Genomic DNA, 23,186 nt, shown 5'->3' with positions numbered 1-23,186 from the left:
AGAGTGCTATACCAGTAGTGATGCCACCTGATCTGTTGAAAGCTCCACTCTGCCCTTTACTCAGCACGAACACATAATTACAACAGCTAAAATTACAGAAAAAAAGGAGTGAAATGGTTCAGCTCCTGGGAAGCAAAAACAAACAGCAGCTCTGACCTTTAAATCTATAGTGACTGAATGAGCACTGGTTCATCCTAGTATAATAGGTTTAAACAGATTAGCAATCAGTTTTTAAAAATATATTGTAGGTATATGAATTGAATGATCATTTTTCAATTAATAAATAAAAACTCAAATTGACTTTTATCCACCTGCTTGACATGCACCTTGTCAAGGGTTTGGTGTGGTTGGAAAACGTATGTAGAAGGCAGTAAGGTTTTTACAGGGAAAAATGTTTATTCATATTTCACCATCACCATTTCCAAGCAGCTTTTAACAACTGTTAAAAAGGGAAATAGCAGAATTAAATGAATACAGTACATGCATCATGGGAAGTCCATCATAGGAACTGAGAAAGGACTTTCAGGTTCATGCTTCCTTTTCAGTATTAATATTTACATGAAACAACCACCAGTAGCCACTTGACATCAAAGGACTGAAAATGGAGAAAGAACCAGGTCATCAGGTCTAGAATAATTAGCGCTGATATATTACACGAACAAGTATTATCAGAATGGAAGAGAATGAAACCCTCTCCTGCTGTGTAATACACATTAAGTATGTAGTCCATGACTACAACAAAAATAAGATCATTTCTAAATAGTCAGGATCCTTGGCCAAACTCAAGGGCCAAAAGCATGTAGTGATGGATACCAGACTCTCCCTGATTGATAAGGTGTTGAAACCTAGATACAAAATTAAATGGTAGACAGTCTTTGGGATTTCTCTTGCAAGTGTTTCTTTTAACCTGAAAGGCACACAGCCTTTGAGCCATAATACATAATAATACATATGTTACATATTAAATCTATAAAGACTGAAGCTCTCTTGATATATCAGAATTCTTTTTTCTCTTTCATCCTAAACTTGGTAAATAAAAGATCTGTTATAGTGGTTTTTGGTTAATTGACAGTTAGTTATTTTGACAGTTGCCAAGATAAACTTTAATTTTTTTTTTCTTCATTGTAGCTGGCAAAGGGTCAAATATCTGGATTATCTGATGGCCATTCTAGAGAATTCAAAGATAGTTTTAGATATAAGGGATGTTTCACTGGTTTTATGATTCTGAATTGAGGACTGAGTTTGAGAAAGGAAACACCAAGAATTGAGAGGGGAGAAAATACTTGAAAATAAGTCATAATTTTTAAATGTTAGCAAATAGTTATAGGCAATATTTAAAAGAAACAAATGACAAGTAACATAGATTTTTATGAATTTAACTTTTTTTTCCAAAAATAGATACACATTAAATGATATAAGAGACTGTCAAGTAGAGATAGTTAACAAAATATTTTGATAAGAAGTCCTGTCTGGACTAAATAAATAGCTTCACAGAAGGAAAATCTTTTTTTTTCCCTTCCTTTTTTCTCCCCATCATCCATGTAAAAATTTGGAGAAAATATATTAATAAATTTTCTTTTATGAATAATCCCCTTAATATTCAACTAATTTTGTTAAACATTTTAAGAGATTTTATTGTTTTTTATTTGATTTTTACTATTTATAAGCTTTTTAATCCTAATATACTTTTTAACCCTAATATATAGTCAGACATATACATATATTTAATAAGTAGGTAATAAATTTAGAACTTGTACATTTAGCTTTAATTAACTTTATTCATATAGTAAATGACAATGTCTATATTTTATTTGCAATCCTAATTAAATGTAACATTTTCTAAATAAACTGCTGTACCATATTGATTAACTTTTATGGTTATTCATATCTTTCTGTAATTATTATACCTAGAACATTCTCAATCATATTATCACTTTAATAAAGTAACCAACTTTGTGTCCTCCTGATACAAAGAAATTGGAAGCCAGGAAATCAAGAACTATGTGGCAGTTTTCATTCAGAAGCACACATTTCATATCACTTTCACAAATTTAAATATGGCAAAAACTCCTCCATAAGCAATATTACCCAAAGTCATTTGCATACCTGCTGATCTCTAGCCATTTAAATTTCTTTTAATGTTTATTTTTGAGACAGAGAGAGAAAGAGCATGAACGGGGGAGGGGCAGAGAGAGAGGGAGACACAGAATCGGAAGCAGGCTCCAGGCTCTGAGCCATCAGCCCAGAGCCTGACACGGGGCTCGAACTCACGGACTGCAAGATTGTGACCTGAGCTGAAGTCAGATGCTTAACCGACTGAGCCACCCAGGCGACCCATCTCTCTAGTCATTTTAAAATGTATAAGAATTTTAGTAACCAAAGTTTTAAGTCAAAAATATTACTCAAATATTCTTTATTAGTTTACTAAGTTTAAAATTTTTCATGATCTCAAAGCTAACTAAAAATCTATAAATTACAAATTCATTCATTTAAACAGTTTTATATGTTTATAATCTTAATATGTGAAAACAATGATAACTTAAATGGCTTGTAGAACTAATACAAGAATTTAGAGAGTTTAAATTTAGGAGGAGTTTAATCCTAGTTTCCCATAACCTAGAACACTGTGTTAGCTTTAGTTTTATGCAATTAAAAGACAAAAAATGGTCTTTAAACCATAATAATTAACTCATTTCAATTTTTTTAATGTTAATTTATTTTTGAGAGAGAGGTAGAGACAGAGCTCAAGTGGGGCAGAGGCAGAGAGAGAGAGAGACACAGAATCTGAAGCAGGCTCCAGGCTCCACCTGAGCTATCAGCACAGAGCCTGACATGGGGCTTGAATCCATGAACTGTGAGATCATGACCTGAGCTGAAGTCAGATGCTTAAGCGACTGAGCCACCCAGGTGCCCCTCATTAACTCATTTTAAATTTTCATAGATTCACCTATTTATCATGGCTTGTTATGCAAACTGTCTAAATTTATAAACTCCTATGTTCAATATTTTAAACTTTTCAAATAATGTTTAAAATATCTCCTTATCTTGGAACTGGAGCTGTTCTTTTTTTTTTTTTTTTTTAATGTTTATTTATTTATTTATTTATTTATTTTAATATATGAAATTTACTGTCAAATTGGTTTCCATACAACACCCAGTGCTCATCCCAAAAGGTGCCCTCCTCAATACCCATCACCCACCCTGCCCTCCCTCCCACCCCCCATCAACCCTCAGTTTGTTCTCAGTTTTTAACAGTCTCTTATGCTTTGGCTCTCTCCCACTCTAACCTCTTTTTTTTTTTTCCTTCCCCTCCCCCATGGGTTTCTGTTACGTTTCTCAGGATCCACATAAGAGTGAAACCATATGGTATCTGTCTTTCTCTGTATGGTTTATTTCACTTAGCATCACACTCTCCGGAACTGGAGCTGTTCTTATTGTAACTAGTGAACAAAGATATTATTTAATCATATTTCTTAGCTGATATTTTAACATGAACAATTTCTTACAGAAACAATATTTTTGAAGCTCCAGAAACAAAAAATAATTGCTCTTATTCTTTTACAAATTCTTAATATTCTATCTCTACAGTTTCTAATATGCAAGAATACTGGCAGTACATTATCTGATTTATTTTTGAAGTTTTCCAAGAAATGGGAAAAGGAAATAGAAGAATAGGGAGAGACAGAGATAGATGGAAATAGATAAATATGGAGGGGGAGAGAGAAACAATTATAGTTAGGGTAAATAACTCCCTGTGGCCTTGACAATTTCACTGAATCACAAGATTAAAAAGATACTATTTATTAATCGAGGAAGTACAGTAAATTGGGGTGGAAGGGAAGGGTTCTTATATTAAACAGTCTTTTAGGCAAAAATCTTCTCATGTATATGAAAATGTATATGCACACGAGTTTGTTTTTGTTTTTGTTTTTTTGTCTAAAGCATGAATCTTGTTTATGTCAAGTTGGCCACAGAAGCTCTTGATTTTCTTTGGTGAAATTGTACTCAGGTCCAAATATTTGATACTATTAGCTCCATGACAAATAACATGCATAAAAACAGGTCTTAGACAAGAGACATATTAGACAATTGTGTGTTCCCCATAGTTTTAAAAGAGGTTGGAAGTAAAGAATCTGATTTCTCAAACACTGTATCTTATCTTACACTTAATTAAATAATTCTACAAGATGGAAGAAAGGAAGAGGGAATCATAAATAATATCACCAGGCACACATGACATTAATTAACTGATTGATCAAGGATTAATCGATATATATATATATATATATATTTAATTTATATATATATATATTTAATTTTCTTTAATGTTTATTTATTTTTCAGAGAGAGAGAGAGAATGAATGAATGGAATGAGGGGCAGAGAGAGGGACACACAGAATCCGAAGCAGGCTTCAGGCTCTGAGCTGTCAGCACAGAGCCTGACACAGGGCTCGAACCTACGAACCATGAGATCATGACCTGAGCCAAAGTCAGATGCCCAACCGATTGAGCCACCCAGGCGCCCCTCAATTAATATTTTTTAATGCTCAAACAAAACAAATCAATGCATAGATACAGGACAGAATTTACTTCAGACTCTGGATGAAAAAATCTTGAGAAAACGAGGTGACAAAGGATCCCTGGCATTCACTAACTTGTCAAGTACCCTGGTTCAAGCAGTGAGAGCATAGTTCTACTCTGGGTGGGGGTAAAGGATATAAACCTCCATATTTTTTGGAGATCCTCAAATAAGAACATCATACAGGGAGAAAATAAGATGTTTGACATCTACCATAGTGGAAGGATACTAGGAAAAATCAGATTGTTCCAGATTTCTGGCACCTAACAAATTTTATACATTAAAGCAATTAGGTAGATGAAAAGGAGAAAGAAACAGGGAATATTCCCCATCAGGAAATGGGGTGAGAAAGGTGTTCAATAGATATGAGTTAACTGTCATGGTCTATGGCCAGGGAAATGTATTTATAAAATCTGTTAAGCATTCTCAGTTCTAGAAGAAGATAGCCTAGGAGTAAATCTGGAAAGTACCTTCTGTGATCTTAGGTTTTTCAAGAAAAGTGGGTGTAGAAAGGTCTTAACATTCCACACTCTTATATTAGAGAGAAAACAGGGAGGTTAAATGTTTTCCAAGGTCATACCACTTGCAAATATAAAACTACAACTAAAATTCAGCAAGGAAGCTAGGCAATATGAGTTAAAGACACTTAACAGAGCTGTTTCCCACAAGCTCAAAAGCAACAGAGAGCAAGGGAAGGAGTGCATTATAGAGTATAAGACTGTAAAAGGTTAGATTATCCAAGCAAAAGAAAACACACATCAGTATAGGTTGGACTACAATACTATTCTAGTGAAATTAAAGTAGTGATGTGGACTAAAGCAAAATTATGACCAAACATTCGCTTAGAGTGTATGTGCCCACTCATATTCAAAGGTTTGTATAAATTGTTTACAGAAGTCCCTGGAATCCCACCTACTATTCTTATGCTAATTCTAAAAACAGACATGTAGTTCTGAAAACAGATGTGTTCAACCCTAGGATAGTTTCCTTAAAAAAATCTAAGATAAGCTTGGACCCAATGTCCCAAAAGATCTGAACACCAGCCATTAAAAAGGAGAAATTTAGAAAGGAGTATTATCAACAAAGTAGGAAAGAGTCAAATCTTTCTAATCTGATGGGAATTTTGAGTACCTGGGTGTTAGGGGCTGACTTATTCCCTCCCAAAACTCCAATGTTGAGTTCAAACCCTTACTCCCAGGACACTCAGAGTATGATCAGTCTTGGAGATAGGGCCTTTACAGAAGTGATAAAATTAAAATAAGGCCACTGGGGTGGGCCCCAAGACAATAAGATTGATATCCTGATCAATGTGTTTACATGAGAGAAACACCAGGGATGCTCGTGTGCAGAGGAAAGACCACATGAGAACATAGTGAGAAGGTAGGCATCTTGCAAGCCAAGGAGAGAGGCCTTGGGAGACACCGAACCTGCTGACACCTTGATCTTGGACTTCCAGCTTCCAGAACTCTAAGGAAATAAACTTCTAACGTTTGAGCCACCCAGCTGTTGTATTTTGTTATGGCATACCAAACACATTAATATACTGGGTAACTCAGATACTGCATCATCATGAAGACTCTTAGTTCATTTTAGTTCTTCATTTTTTGTTTTTTTCTCCTTGTCATCTTCCTCACTCCCTAGATCTGTGGTTTCTTTGGTATAGATAAGTATCACTAAAAGAGTGTGTAAAGTTTAGTTGCCTAGACCAAACCCAAGAAATCTCTCAAATTTGAGGTAAGTCCCAGAAATCTGAAAATTTATAAGCACCCAGTGTGAGTTTGACATTGGAGTATTGATAACACACTTCTTGAGGTATACTCCATGGAGTTACATGGGGAATATTTGCATCTAGGGAAACTATGTATGCAGATATTATCTGATCAGCTTAAGGCAGGTAGAGGTAGAACTAGGATTAACTTCGTACTTTTCCTTTAAAATTACAGATGCCCAGAGTATTCCAGATACATTTCTTTATGACTAGATGATGTCCAGTTTGATTCATTTAATAAACTGATACACTGCAATGGTTTATTACATAAGGATAGTTTAAAATCAAATGTCTTTCATACTGGAATTTCTGTCCAATTTACTTACAGGTTGTTTATCATTATGGTACCAATATGGCCGGCTTCATAGTTACATGTCCTGCAGAGTCAAGGTGCACCTAGAAGGGTTGTATCCTTCTAAAGTTTAAGACTTTGCCATTGCCATATTGAAATCTGTAATACTTTTTTTTTTCTTTTTTTAACAAAGAGCTTGTCTTTTCATTTTGCATTGGGACTTGCAAATTATGTAGCTGGCTTGGGTATCAAAGCAAGTTTATGACTTATTAGAAAGACTTCTATACTTCCCTTGGGTTTCATTTATGTTTTCTACCTCAGAAATAGAGTTGAATAAACACCCCTATGATAGGAGTCACTCTCTATGTTTCACTGTCACTAATGACATAGAAAATGTAGCTGAAGAGTTACACTCATCTTTTTTGTGGTTTTTACATAATACTAATATTCTCTACCCCTCACAAAAGTATGTAAGAATCCCTGTGGGAGATATAGTTTTAAAAATCATTAGGTGAATCTGGTATGCTCCTCTTTCTTATTCTCTACTTGCCAGCTACTTTAGAAGTCTTTAATCATAGGTTTATGGCACAGCTCATTTCTCATACTTTAAATATACGAAGGAAAACCATACAAGAGGTGTCACTCCTACATTTCAAGCTACAAAACTTCTTTTATGCTTTGTTTTCCATTTTGTATTAAGTATAATTATAGAAAATAAGATTATTTTTCTTTTCAAAATGATATGTTTAGGGAAGAATTAGAGTAGCTCTTAAAACAGTCTTCGATCTTTTTTTATTCCTTCTCATTTTGCACATTTTATACTCAAAGAAACAGAATTATATATTATAATTTAGAGAAAAGTATTTCCTGCAAATCCATATTCTACAGATTTAATTCCAGAAAGCTGATTAAAGCTTAAATATAGATTAAAATTATATGTAGTAATGAGAATTACAATAGCTAATATCTAATATCTGTATTTATATTTATATTCATTAAGTGCCAGGGCATTTTTCTAAGTACTTTATGTGTATCAGTTCCTTCAATCTTCACAAAAACTGTATGAGTTAGGTGTTACAGACATTTTAGAACATGAAGCCAGGTCACAAAGAAGTGTAGTTACTTTTCCTGGCATCTAAGGTTATTCATTATACAGAGGACGTACCTATACTACAATATTAGGTAGGATACAAATAGAATTTTTCAAACACCCCTCTTTTTGTTGTAATCAATAAAACCACTGACCTGTTTACACACTTTGGGGCTTACTTATAAAACCCCAAAGGAATAACACTTGGAAGATCTAGCAGCAAGACCTAAGCAGCATATCCAGAAATTCTATGCTAATATATTTTTTAATAATTTGCTGGATAAATGTGTACCATGGGCCATTATTCCTCAACATACATTGTTAGCACTCAGTGGATGTTTGGGGAAAAAAGGCCATTTGGAAAATGTGTGAAATACCTGTATTGTGGTCCTTTAGATATGCTAATCCCCCTTATAAGAGACAATCCTCAAACATCAGATTGAATGTAGATTACATCAGATCCATGAGTTTAACACTTATGTTGTCATTATTGAACAGTAAATGGTTACAAGTATGAAAAACAAAGAGTGTGTGTGTGTGTGGGGGGGGGTGTGTCTTTGCCCTAGAAGGATAAACTTATTCACTCTATCATCAGATAAAGTGGGAGAAGATGGGAGCTGAGAGACTCCATAGCAGAATATCCAGGAGGCCTGGCCCTTACACAGTGGCCTGTGAGCTAAGTGCCATGGTTCCTAGAAGCAGAGGAGTAGAACTAGAGAAAAGAGGAAAATAAAGTCCATGATCAGAGTCATGTAGATGGTCCAGGATGATTTTGCAGTTTGATAGAAAAGACATAACAAAGGGAAAATAAAGATGTAAATGACACTAGGAGACCAGGAAAGGGTGAAAAAACATGAAGGCACATGTCAGAGTGGGGATAGGGTCATAGAAGAATAATTGGGACATGTTCATGAGAAGACATTCTCATTGAATATCATGTGGTAAACTGGACATACCTAAAGTCGGTAACAAAGCAGAGGAGTGAGCAGATTAGGGTAACAGGTAGATTGACAGAAGTCTTTTATCTCAGTTATAAAACCTTGGGTACAATGGAAGTAATGTGAGGTATTACCTCCTCACTGCTATTTATTGTGTGCATGGAGGCATCACAACTTGCCACTAAAAATAGTGCTTGGGTGGCTCAGTCAGTTAAGTGTCTAAATCTTGATTTTGGCTCAGATCATGATCCCACAGTGGTGAGACTGGACCCCACATCAGGCTCAGTGTAGAGTGCAGAGCCTGCTTGGGATTCTCTCTCCCTCTATCTCTGCCCCTGCCCACTCGTGTTCTCTCTCTCTCTCTCCCTCTCAAAATAAATAAATAAACTTAAAAAAATGTATGCTCTCATTATCTGAAATTCGAAAGTCCTAAGTCAAAGATAGAAAATCATTTATTCACTTAGTCAACAAATATGTGCTGAGTACCTACTCTGTACCAGTACCATTCTAGGGCTCTGGTGATATAGTAATAAATCAAGAAGACAAAAATCAATGCTCTCAGAGAATTTACATCAGTTCCGACTGGTGGGAGTGGGTATCTGGAGTGCTGTGTTAGGAAAGATCCTAAAGTTACCTTAGCTTTCCTGAAGGACAAGCAAATGTTTACATACAGAGATTTTTGGAGTTGCTGGTTCACAACACAGAAGAAGCATTTGGTAGATCTGGAATAACATTCACTGCATTTGTTAGCTCACTGACCAGCAAATGCAGAAAGCTAATTCTATACTCTAATCGAACTCCTTCTAATCCACCCATCCCACTCCACCTTATCCCATAGTGTGTACAGAAGAGGTCTCCTTCCTTTTCCAAATATTTTAACCCAGACACAACAATAGTAACCAGCACTAAATGAATACTTACATACTAGGTTCTTGTCCAAAGGCTTTATCTGAATTAATCCATTTAATTTTAGAATAATTCAATGGGGTAGATACATGTCCTATGATTACCCCGATTTTATAAATGAAGAAACTGAGGTATGGAGAGTTTAAGTAATTTGCCCAGGTTTGCAATTAGCAAGCACAAGAGTCAGGATTTGAACCTGGTAATCCTTTCTTCTGCTTTCAGAGTCTATTGTCTAAACATTAGGCATACGTGCTGTCATTTTAATTTTAACTATACTTGCTTACTTCTCTTTAATTTGCAATGTCTTTATACTTTTTGATGCTGTTCAAAATGAAGGGAGGGAATAAAAAGAAAAATATAGCAATGAAATAGTTTAATTTGTTAAGCAAATATTTATTGTGTGCCTACTGTATTGCACTAAGGATATTTGGTGTTTGGGATACACTGGGTGAAAAAACAAAATGCAAACAAAAAAACCTAGGTTCCTATCATTCCAGTGATCAAAACAAATAAAGAGATAAATGATCATTTCAGGTAGCAAAAAGTGCAATGAATAAAAATAAGCCGCTATAAGGGTATTGAGTATAACAGGTGGTGGGAGAAGGCCTTTCTGAGAGATGTCAGATGAAACAAGGAAGCAAGTCATGAAAATGTCTGCAGAATTTCTTGATGGGAGGAAGAGCAGGTACAAAGGCTATAAGGAATAATAAGGAATAATAAAGAAGATACTTTACAGAGGGAAGTCACAGCAGATTGATAGAACCTTATGTCAAAGAGTAGCCGGGAGCTACATAAACACCAGGGCTTGTAGGGCATGATGACACTGAATCTTACTCACATGTCAAACAAAAGTTTACAACAGGGGACAAAAAGACCTCTGCTATGAAAAGGTGGAACTTCAAAAACAAAACAAGACAAGACAAAAAGCTACAGTCATGTGGTTGAAGATTAGAAGTCTTTATTTACAGACTCTGCAGCTGGGAGCTAACTTGCCAGGTCCCCAGGGATTTTTGAATCCAGTCTCATCATCAGGGAATGTGCAGTCTTCCTGGCTGAGAGCTTCAGGAAAAGATTCTACCCCAGGTTCCTCAGAGCCCTCGGGCCAATTGTGAGAGAAAGAAAAGGAGACATGTTACATCTGTACAGCACTGTCCTACAGAAGTGTATATAATAGCAATCTTTGTTAAAACAGTCATCGTTTTCACACAGTCTTCATAAGCCTCCTTTTCATAAAGAACTCTTGTCCTGGTTACATGAACACACTGGTAAGATTTTGGACAGAATTATGAATTGTGATGACTGCATCTATCTGCCCTCAAAAGGCCACAACAAAAGTCTCTATTTCACTGTGATCTGTGAATGCCAAAGACAACTTGAAAGCAGAATATTTACTTTTAAAATGGTTAGATAGAGTTACAATAAAATTTTTGAAAACTGTCAGCATTTCCTTTGTATATATTGGCATTCTGGGGAAGTATTCATAAGATACCATAAGAAGAAATATGCTACCTCAGCCCTGTTCTGGCAAGTGTTTTTTTTTTTAATGACATATCAAAAATTTTAAATATATATTCCTAACTTCTAATCATTAGAAAGCATCTTTAAAATCACATAACTCCATGCTCTATTGAACTTGGAATTATAAATAACGATTAACTCATTGAATTTTACTAGAAACAATTGAGAAAATACTATTTATTGTCAAAGAGACCTTAGCCAGCTCAAAGACTTCAGTGACGTACTGCTTCATCAGAGTATTTCCTTGTGATTGGTAGTGGAGTGGTTTACTAGCTACACGGAAGTTATTATAGTGCCACTGTTCATAATGCTTAGGCTGAGGCCACATCAGCAGTTTTACTATAAAGATTTTTTTTTCAGAGTTTTATAGTGCTATAGTCAAACAAAAGGATATTGTGTAAGTAAACTGCTTCCAAAATGTTAGAAAAGAAATCATGACTCCAGATCCTTATTTCCTCTCTCCAGACATCTAACGCAAGAGAGCAAAGGTAGCAGTAAATTACAAACCAATCTTTGGGTACCAATAAAGGAAGCATAAAATCTGACTGCATGTATAGCTCCACAAATACAAATCTGCCTTCAAATTTAAAGTTATGAATTATTTGTAGCAACAGCAAAAGATTTCTCTTTTTTTGGTTGGATGGATTCAGTCACCAAAGCAAAGCTAATGAAGAATGTCTAAGGTTTGTCATTGCCGAGTCTTATGCGAGATGCATGGTTTTGATGTTATCTTTCACTTTTTTTCCATGGTCAAATGTAGCCATAAGAGAGACTTTTGCTATAGGAAATGCCATGCAGGGAAGGGAAAGAAAACAGTAAACATAATCTTCATATTGAGCATGGTGATATGTTCTTTTATCATAACCATTAACTAATAATTTTTTCCTCAAATAAAGCAGAAAACCCTCATGCATGTATAAGAGTTAAAGTATGTCATGAAGTGAAACAGAAACAAACACCCTTCTCACCCCAGGTGATGATTTATACCCAAAGGTATAAAAGTCATTTTACCAAGTGAAACTAAAGATATTTTTTTTTATAGGATTGAGGCATTCTCCAGCTACGAATCTACAATCTGGCCTGCAATGAAATATTTAAAGTCAAGAGAAGATCAATGTAAAGAAGTGTGAAACATCAAATGGACTAAAACCTTTTATTTATTCTGTCTCTAAAAATGGAAACACTACATGCCTCAGTCATATCAGATAGATTAAGCTGAATAAGCTCCCACTAAAGACCTTGTACAAACTACTGCATAAAGAACACTAATGCCAACGTAAGTCACTGGTGCTTAGAATCTTAAGCCATATACGGTTGATTCTCATTGTTCAAGTAGTTATGATGTATAAAGTTGCCTGTAACGATGAATTAGTGAATACTGAATCACGGCCCCTAGGGAAAACATAGGGTTAGGTACTTGTGAGACTCTGGTCAGATGTTTTTATCAACTGATCAATACAAAATCTTACTGTATGTATGTTCCTGTTTAAAAGACACCTTATTTTAATATATTATTGATCCATTAACATTGAACTCACAGCCAAGAGAACTACAGCTCATGCATGAAGGAAGCTTACATACATAATTTCTCTATAAGGCACATCTTAGCCTTTTTGAGCTTCAGAAAATCAGACAATACTTCAGCACTACACTTGGAAGACATTATAAAAGGTAAAATTACCAACAAAATGCACAAAAACACAGAAAATGTAACTAAAACTAGACTGCAAAAAGGACATTACTTGTGTGAGAGCTGACACAAGAAAGTACAGCTTTGCCTTGTTTGACCTCATACTTGTGTGAGCAACTCAACTTTTTTTTCATTCTACATATGTGCATGCTTCAAATGACCTTGAAAACACCATGAGTATTGATTTTGAGAGTACAAATAAAATTTAGTAAGTAGACTAATTCACAAATATGGGATCCGGGAACTATGAGGATCAACTATATTCCAAATGATTACTTTATTAGGAAAACAATTCAAAGATTAAACGAACAAAAAAAGAAATTTGCAAAATTTATTCAAAAGGCCTAGGATCACTAGTATTATCATTTCAAAAAATCAACACTAATTTCAATTTGAATTGCTATTTTAAATTAAACTACATTATTTAAAGTAACACAAAGTTTACTTCATGGACTTCATGGACTTCCTTTTAAAGTGTCCATTTTAAATATGCATATTTTGTAAATTATCCCCTCAGGCTATTTGTTAAATAACTAAAAATATTCTTAATAGTCAAGATGATTAAAAACAAATTAATAATTGTACCTGGGGCACCTGGGTGGCTCAGTCGGTTAAGTGTCTGACTTTGGCTCAGGTCATGATCTCACAGTTCATGAGTTCAAGCCCTGCGTTGGGCTCTGTGCTGACAGCTGGGAGCTTGAAGCCTGCTTCAGATTCTGTGTCTCCCTCTCTCTCTCTCTGCCCCTCCTCTGCTCACACTCTGTGTCTCTCAAAAATAAACATTATTTTTTAATAAAAAATAATAATTGTACCATATCTACATCCCCTTAGAATTAATTATTAAAACTAAGAACTTAATATGTATACACATGCAAATATCTTTTTTAAAAAATACCAACTTGTTTTCTCCCCCCAAAAATCTTTCTCAACATCCCTTCTGAGTCATATCTCCTAATTACAGGCATGGTGGGGGTATATAGAATAACTGGAACTACACTTTGTACTATCAGAAATGTAAAAGTTGGATTTTGGTGAAATCATATCCATTAGTAGTTGGGATAGAAGAGTGGGAGAACTCTAGATAGCTTTCCCCTAGATTTGCTTATTTTTGTCAAAGCTACCCTAAGTGAAATGATGTGCTATATGAATAGTAACTTTTTCTCAATATTTTGTAATGTGATTAAAAAAAGCATCTTTAGAAAATTTTGCTATTTTTAAAGAGATCTGTATATGTGTTCTAAGTAAAAATAATGTGCTTTCCCATGTGAATATAGCTCCAAGATAAATCCCTACCTCCTTGCTCACATTAGATTTCTACCCCTAAAAATAACATAAAAATTCTGAATAGTTCATGAATTGTCAGAAATTGTAAGAGAAACTGTGTTCATTTTCAAAGGAAGTGAGCACCCAAAGGTTTCCTTTAGCCAGAAGCATGTGATAAATTAGAAACCATGATGTGATTTTTAAATAAGCTTTTCAAAAATATATTACAATGTGTATCATAGCCTGAAGAAATGTTATTTGATGGAACATCCTAAGTACATATTTAAGTCATGAAAGAGAAACAGCTTTTGTCAAGTAAATAAAGCAGGCTCTATCACCTCATGCATCCAATTACCACAAAAGAATAAAAAGGAAATGAGCAAATTAAATAGAAACAATTGTACTCTCAGTTGGGAATTCAAGGTCTTAGATAGCACTCCACCGGACTTTAAAGGGGAGCAGCGGGCTGATGAGTGGCTCACATAGAAAGTCAGGGCATCTTTAATATGGATGAGGCCCTCTAGAGTTTGTTGAACAAAAATCATTACATGAATCCAATCAGGATATTTAGTTTCTATACATAAGTTGTGCATTTGCTTAGGGCAGGAAGAAGTCATTATAAAAATAAGCGCTATGCAAGAACAAATCCGAGGTGTTATAAATAATAAGATTAAATCTCAACTGAAATGCATTTATGATATGTAATATTAGTCTGACATTAAATTCAATTTGCATTAAGTAATAAATAACATTTCTTAAACACCAACATTCCTTTATCATTTATATCAATGTCAGTAATAAATATCTAGTGCTATATGAGGGAACCATCTCAAGAATATTCATTTCCTTGACGGAAAACCTTGCTGTTTATTAGAAATGACAAGATAGCTGTCAGGGTGAGCTAGCAAATGGGAGGCTTAGGATATATAAATGATATAGTTTGGAATTTTGTGTAAGAGGGGCCTTTATGCTCCCATAATATTTTTTTAACTACTATAATTGAGCTTCAAATTTCACCTTTGGGAATTTACCAGCATCTCAAGAATTATTCATTAAACTATGAGGAATCTTAGCAAAATATCTGAAAACACAGGGAGGATAACCAGCTAAGACTATCACTTTATGAGAGTGATACAGAACATAGGTGCCTGGAGGGAAAGGACTTTCCCTGAAGGGGAGTGTATGGACTTTTAAACTCCTTAAGGGGATGCATGGACTTTTAAATTTTGTCTAGAGTTGCCTCAGAAGGCTGTGAGGCTTCTTCTCAAATATATATATATATATATATATATATATATATATATATATATATACACACACACACACACACACACAGATATATATGGATATATATACACACACCCATATGTGTGTGTGTGTGTGTGTGTGTGTGTGTGTGTGTGTGTGTGTATAATAGTGGGAAGCTGACCTGATCGTATGATCAATGTTGCATAAGAGTATTCTAAGAAGAAAGGAGAAAAAGCCCATACGAATTTTCAAATTAAATTTTAGGAACAAAACATAATTTCACAAACATTGTTAAATTAAACTATATCCACATCTTATCTTCTCATTTACATTTTAATGTCTCAGGGAATTTTCCTTTTCTACTAATAACTTAGGCTGAAACCATAAGAAATTAGGCAGTAGGGAAGAAATGATCTCCATACTTTTATACTCCTCTTGGATTTAAAAGAACTAGAGCTTCTTCTAAACATATCATTCAAGTAAAAGGAATTTTATACTTAAAACAGTCAAATATATCACTGCAAAAATTGTTTTACTCTTACCTCCTCAATGCAGTTCTAGCCTCATCTGTAATGAGAGTATCTAGCCTACATCTGTATACATGTAGGTAGAGAACATATTGCTATACAGCATACATTACCTCATTTGACTGACATAATCATTACTGAGATTGGCTGGGCACACGTTAGCACCCAAGAGAAAACAAGTCTTTAAAAGGGCAAATGTTTTGCCTAAGGTCACTTAATTCCTAAGTAAAAAAAAAAAAAAAAAAAAAAGATATATATATATATATATATATATATATATATATATATATATATATGAACAGAACTCAAGGTTTCCATCTTTCAGGCCGGTTCCTTTCCTTCTAGTCTGAGCCACCACACTATATTACCTCATTCAGATATTTTTTATTTTTATTTTCTTATTTTTTCACTCAGATATTTTTAAATCAATCTAGACTTCTTTTACCACCATTCAGTAGGAGATTTTCCATTTTTTCTTCTAGTCGCCTTTACTGGCTGTTTCTGCAGCCTCAAGTTATAGGTGTGTGAACACCATTTTCCTATCAAGGTGGTGAACCAATCATTCGATAATTATTCAATGAAGCAAACAATAATTGTAAGAAAAAAAATGAAAATCGCACTCACCTTCACTGAATTCATACAGTGCTTAATCTGTACCCACCTGAGTCACAGGAAAGGTTAGAAAAAATTAAGAAAACTTTGTGCAAACAAAAGATTGCAAGAACAGGAAAGGAAAATTATGGTTTAAGGCTCACTCTGGGAATGGACTAGTTTATCTCTATAAACTTTCAAGCTTTTAAAAGTCCTTATTCTATTTAACTAGTTATTTAAATTCCATTTAACCAACTAAATGACAGGAAGTTGCCTAGGGGCACTGAAGATGAGATGAAGACACTCATCAAGGGCAGCCTACCTAAAAATATTTATAATGCACTTGGATTTAGACTTGGTCCCTGCCTGTCCCTGGTTATTTGCACTGGATTGCACAAAACCTCTCCACCTCAGTGCTGCACTTGTCCAAATAATTACTCTTTCAAGTGCTTGAGAAGATCATGATTATCTTTTCTCACAGCACTTGAGCAATTGTCTATATGTTTAGTTAACTGCTCCCTCCTTTTCTCAGTAATAAAGTTTGTTAGTCAGGTCCTACATCAGAAATGAGAGAGGAAGGAGGAGGTGTAGGACACGGAGATTTGGAGAGCAGTGAGCTTCAGGTACATGCTGATCTCTGCTCAAGAAAGAGATCTAGGGCATTCAAGCAACGAAACTTTGGATTGATTCGAGCTGCTGGACACATCCAAGTGAAAGAAAACCCCAGTAATTGAAAGAGCGCTGTGATATTTCTTACTGTCAAAAATTAATGTACACAGACACACACATTTGAATAGTGTATGACTATAAACTGCTTGCACTATCACAGTATCTCAGTCTTTGAAAAGTACATTAACAAAATATTAACTTTATAGCAGAAACACTTGCTTCCACTTAACCTATTTCTGCAATTTCCAGAGTTTCTTTTGATGATGTCACCTTCTGTTCTTTGTTTTACTTTTACTCCACTGCCAAGGATGAAAATTCAAAAAGCCTAGCTTTGAGTTATGCAAATGGAAAATGAAACAAAAAATATTAGCCAAAATAAAATAAAATTGGAATCTGTTAATCATATTAAGAAAGAACTCTGCTTTCTTTTCTTTCCTCTTATCCCCGGCCCCGAACTTTGCACAACACTGAGTCTTGGACTGGGCATAGATTAAGCACTGAAAGAATATATCACAAAAAGAACAACAGTCAAATAATGCTCAGATATTATAGAGATTCCCTTTCCTTACTCTTATTTTTTATTTTTATTCTGAAAATTGAAGCTGTGCCATTTTCTAAAATGTTGAATTGATACAGCTGAACATGATGCCACAGTAGAAAACTACTAACTTTCCCCTTGTTGTGATCTATGTCAGACTGATTATACTACTTAGGATAGAATCATTCCATATAAACCACTGATGGAAAATACGTCTCAAACAAAAATATCAATAATTAATTTGGAAATGGCTATCCCTGTTGAAGAATGGAATCATGTACTAATGGTTTCTAGTGAGCTCTTTTAGCATGCATTGAAGAAGAAATAAGGTACAGTGAAAACACAAAGATCTCCAATTGTTGGTGGGGTCCTGACTGACTTTCTACAGTACAGTTCTGAAAGCCCAGAAATGTCCACAGTGTCATCAGACAGCAACAGCCAATCAAGTGAATGTGTATTATCTGAGAAGTGCTCTGCTATTGAACATAATACCAAGACCTGTCACTATTTCTAGTTCTAGTCTTTTTTTAAAAAATACATATACACCAATGAAGAACATGTGAGTTGACATTTTACAATTCAGGCAGAATAGCTGTTCTATCATCTTAAGTGATACTCAATGTCTTAGGGTTTCTTCTAAATTGTTATTGGTATTAGGCTTCTCTGTGCCCTAGGAGTCAAAGATGAGACGAAAAGCCACCAAAACATTTATGGTAAACTAGCTTATGTCAGAAGATCCCTTAGAGACAACTGAATCTGTGACATGGGAAAGCTGATAATATGTAATTTCAGTATCTTTCTGATATATATATTTGGCATATATATATTCAACTTGATCTCCTACTGCCCCATACCCAAGCCTTTATTTTCAGAGAGTAAAGGAGTTAATAAAAACATATAGGAATATTTCAATATTCCCTGATACTTAATTCAGTATTTTTATAAAAAATATTTCCACACACATTTTAAAATGGCATCAACTTCAACAAGTCAATACATTTTATTGTGTTCACCTTACAGGGAAGTAAACTAAGATTCAGACAAATTAGAGAATTTAACCAAGATAACCTAGTGGCCTATAATGGCAAACTCACTCCTCACTTCATGTTGCAAATATCTTCAATATTTGTTTGTTTGCTTGCCTCCCTAGGGAAACAATAATATATACCATCCAAAATGAGAGACATAAAGATATATGAATTCCTTTCCTTTTTGGCATTCTTAAGAGTAACTTTTTGGGGCGCCTGGGTGGCGCAGTCGGTTGGGCGTCCGACTTCAGCCAGGTCACGATCTCACGGCCAGTGAGTTCGAGCCCCGCGTCAGGCTCTGGGCTGATGGCTCAGAGACTGGAGCCTGTTTCCGATTCTGTGTCTCCCTCTCTCTCTGTCCCTCCCCCGTTCATGCTCTGTCTCTCTCTGTCCCAAAAATAAATAAATGTTGAAAAAAAAAAAAAAATTAAAAAAGAGTAACTTTTTAAAGCAATTTGAACTGTTACAGAGTCACCAAGAAGGCACAGCATTAATGAGGACAGCACTGACATAGAACATTTTGACAAAACATGATGAACTCACTTTTTATAAGGAGAACAGAAAGCTGTGATAGTACCTCCAACTCAATGTCAAGCCCAGGCTTGTTGGGATTTTAACTGGATGAGCAAAAGTAATATAATGTGCAGAAATGTTAAACACCCATCAAGTTCCTGTTGGAAGTAAACATTTCAGAACAGCAAAGAAGTGTTTTAAGAAGCAGATAATCCTTGTAGACCATGGTGAGGTTTGCAAAGTATTAAAAAAGAGAATAAAATAGAACTGATTCCCCACTCCACCTCCTCCCTATATGAGCTTCTTATTGACGGCATAGATTTAATTCAAACAAGTCAAATACTCCCTTACAGACTTTGGTGGAGAACTATTTTGTTCAAGCACCTTAAAATGAAAGCACAGGAGAGGTGATCTGATAACATGTTTGAAAGGCTGAGGACCATGCTTACAACAAAACCAGGCTGGGAATTATCTTATTATCCCCAAATGGCTTCAGGGAAAAAAAATGTCACTATCCCCCAAGAAATATTTTATAATTCAAATATGACTCCAGCAACAAGATAAAATTTTCAAGAATTTAAAAACACTTCTCACTAGCTATTGGGAAAATGAACAGCATTCAAGTGATTTCTGGGTCTTTTTGAATAGCATAATATTCATACCTATGAATGGTGAGGCCTATACTTTGGTTAAATTTAATTACATAAGTTTGCATAGACACAAAAACAGTACTAACAGATTTCCAAGAATACTATATAGCAAATAACGATCCACAGTATAGTGGGGAGAGTGGTAGGAACTTCTACATCTTTCTCAGCAGTTACCATGATTTTTTCCGTGTAAAAGTATTTATTTGTACAAATGTTTAGAATACAGAAAGAAAGTAAGGAAAGAAAAAAGACACCTCAACTCCAAAGTGACAGTGAATTAGGGCCTGCCCACAGCCAAAGGGAAGGCCACTCCAGAGTGTCCTGGCATGGAGTGCCCCACCCCCACCCCCGTGCCAACTACTCCACCTCAGTGTCTGCAGGCAAAAAACTGAGGGATCAGGGTGTGAAGATCTTCCCAGCTGCTAGTGAGCATGCAAGGGAAGAAAGGGATGTCTATGTGGCCTCCCTGTGACCCAGAAGCCAGGATACACACAGCAGGAGGCAGAGGCTCCCAATTCAGTTAGGGGCAGGAGCTGCATGTCTAGGAAGAACAAAAGGGGATTTTGGAGGTAGACTTTTTCATGGAGTTAAAAAACAGGCACATTATCCAACATCTCCCGGTGGCCAGAGGGGGGCAGAGTTGCCACCTGAGCTTACTGCTGCCAAAAGCAGACTAGCGCAACTACCTGAGGTTCTCTGCACTTGCAAAAGAAGAGGGAAAGGTGGGCATGAAAAACAAGAGAGGAAGAGAAAGACAGCCCTAGAGGTATGGAGGCAGTGGGGGTGGGGAGCATATCAAGAGGAGTTCTGGTTCCAGTAGATGGAAACTCTCTCCTTCCACAGGCCCAGAAACAAGCTGCGGCTCCAACTTCCTTCAGGAGGCTCAGACACGGATGGGGTGAGGTAGTACATATGGTAGCCACCATCACAGTTGTCAAAGTGATCTCCAAGGTGCTGCACAGTGTCTCCAAGGTCCTGCAGATGTTGCAGCACTTGTGCTAGATGCACTGCCAGCAGCAGGTCTTCACAGCTGCCATCGTCACCAGGGTGAAGTTCAGGAAAGACAGGCGCTCTGAGTGGCCACAGTCAGAACAAGACACCAGCTCCTTGGACTGCCCTGTCTTCTTGTTGATCTTTGAGTTCCCTAGGCAGAAGTCACCATAGTGTTGGGCAGGGCCAATCTGTCCAGACCCTTCTTGGATTTCTGCTCCTCTGATCTCAGAAAGCTGGGGTGGGTGGCTGTGAGTCTTCCTTATCCTCACCCTGCTCCTTAGCCAAGTGGGAGTGGTGACTGAGGCCTGGTCAGTTCTTGTAACATTGTCCACAAATGTCACAGGCACAGGGCTTGTCCTGATCCCCCAGGATGGAAGTGTCCAGATTTGTATAGGCACTGTCCACACCTCTACCCTTGGATTTCCCCCTTACCCAGACACCTGGGAGTGTCTTCTTAACAGTCCTCATCATCAAGGTCATCCAGGAAGTCATCTGGTCCTAGAATCCACGTCCCTGCTCAACTGTCGGTCACAGGAAACTTACCCAGGCTGTCATTATCCTCTCCGGATCTAGAGCACCTCACTTCTCCAGGGGGTCGGTGCACAATAGAGCCTCTAAACTGCTGCCATCTTGAGAGATCAACCCCTTTTTCTTCAGGGTCTGGTCTGTGTCTGGTTTAATAGATTGTTAAAAAAAAAAAGTCCCGGATCCTCACAAGGGTGGAACCACTTCTTTTTCTGGTGGCACAGTACATATGGTAGCCATATGTAGGACAGGGTAGGAGTACAGGTACCCAGAGGCCAATCCTGGACCCTGGTGTCTCTTTCCCATCCAGAGATAACAGTTGCTCTGGAATACTCTAGGCTGTGAGTCCAAGAAAGGAAGGCACACACTGGGCTCAGCACAGAGGTGGATATTATATCTATGGCATTGCTCATGGCATCTTTGTAATTCTGGTCATCAAGAAGCTTCACCGCAAATGCCACCACAGCTGCTATCTTCCCTGCTCCTTTCTTTCAGGGCTTACCATGATTTTTAATTACTTATTTATTGTCTAGCTTTTCTAAAAAAAAGACGCTGAACTGTGTCATTGTTGGTTCACTGCCATAATTTCAGTCCTTAACATCAAGTCAGACACAAGATGGTTATATAATGCCTGACAGATAGGTGACTACTAAAGTAAGGAAGAGTAAAGCAAAAACAAACAAAAAACAACAAACATCCACACACAAAACAGAAAAGAATAAAACAAACAACAAAATAAATTTTAATAGGAGTAACTGTCAGTTTGCAGATCCAGTGTTTGCCTTCATTACATAAGTATTCATGAATTTTATTGCCAGAAATTATAGTAACCCATGACATTCCAGAAAAACTGGCTGCCTATGTGAGAGGAGACAGATATGACACACAGCATGTTTTGTTTGAATTAAAAAAATAATAATAAAATCTTGACATTTCACTTTTCATCTATAAAGCTCTGGATTTCTGGATTCTTTGGGGGAAAAAAAAAACAAACAGTATATCAAGCAATGCTAGTCCTAAATTATAACATGGCAATGACTTCTTGAACATGAGTTTTGGACTTCTGGTTTTCATATAATGTCTCTATAATACTATTTTACCTCCTTCATCTTACTTATTGCCTGACTCTTGGAAACATTTGACTTTATTACCTCCACCTATAAATAAGATTAATGGCACTTCAGAAGCTTGACTATCAGGCTTAATTGGGCAGAAAAAAAGTTTGGTAATAAAAATATAATTAATGAATTGTAAGTATCCTTGAATTATCTTTGAATAAATATAACAAAAGATATTTCTGTTAAAATAACTAAAGAAAGAAATTTGGTAAATATGTTATAGGAAATACAGTGTGTATAATTACTATAAGCTTTGCAAAGAATTTAGTCATATGGATATAAAGAAGTTCAACAAGTCTGTCCTTCTTTTGGTTTATGGATAGACATTTTCACTTAATATTTAATTTGATTTAAATATACTATATATTTTTATTTAAACTAAAATAAACAAACAAATAAAAAAAGTAGTTCATCCATTTATTCCACCCACGAACCCTCATCTGTGGCAAACACCAATCTGTTTTCTGTACCTATGACTTTGGGTTTTGTTTGCATATTTTGTTTGTTTGTTTGTTTGTTTTGGATGTTTTGTTTTGTTTATTTTAGAATCCACATATAAGAGAAATCACAGTATTTTTGTTTATGTCTGACTTATTTCATTTAGCAAAATGCCCTTGAACTTAAGTGCTAAGAAGCAATTTAGATTGAAGCAAAGATCACTTCAGTAACACTACTATATACAGTAATTATGTCTTTTGTCTCAATATATAACATATACATAGAAAATGCTATTTTATCCTCT

General features: G+C 35.8%; 1 pseudogene; it reads right to left on the bottom strand.

Moving 5' to 3' along the window:
- Positions 1–20,441: 20,441 nt before the first annotated feature.
- LOC131513170 (zinc finger protein ubi-d4-like) lies at positions 20,442–22,435 on the bottom strand (annotated as a pseudogene).
- Between the last annotated feature and the right edge of the window lie 751 nt (positions 22,436–23,186).

The sequence above is a fragment of the Neofelis nebulosa genome, chromosome 5 (genome assembly GCF_028018385.1).
Source record: "Neofelis nebulosa isolate mNeoNeb1 chromosome 5, mNeoNeb1.pri, whole genome shotgun sequence".
In the NCBI taxonomy this organism is placed as follows: domain Eukaryota; kingdom Metazoa; phylum Chordata; class Mammalia; order Carnivora; family Felidae; genus Neofelis; species Neofelis nebulosa.
Note: the sequence above shows the minus strand (reverse complement) of the source record. Positions and strands in the feature narration are given on the sequence as shown.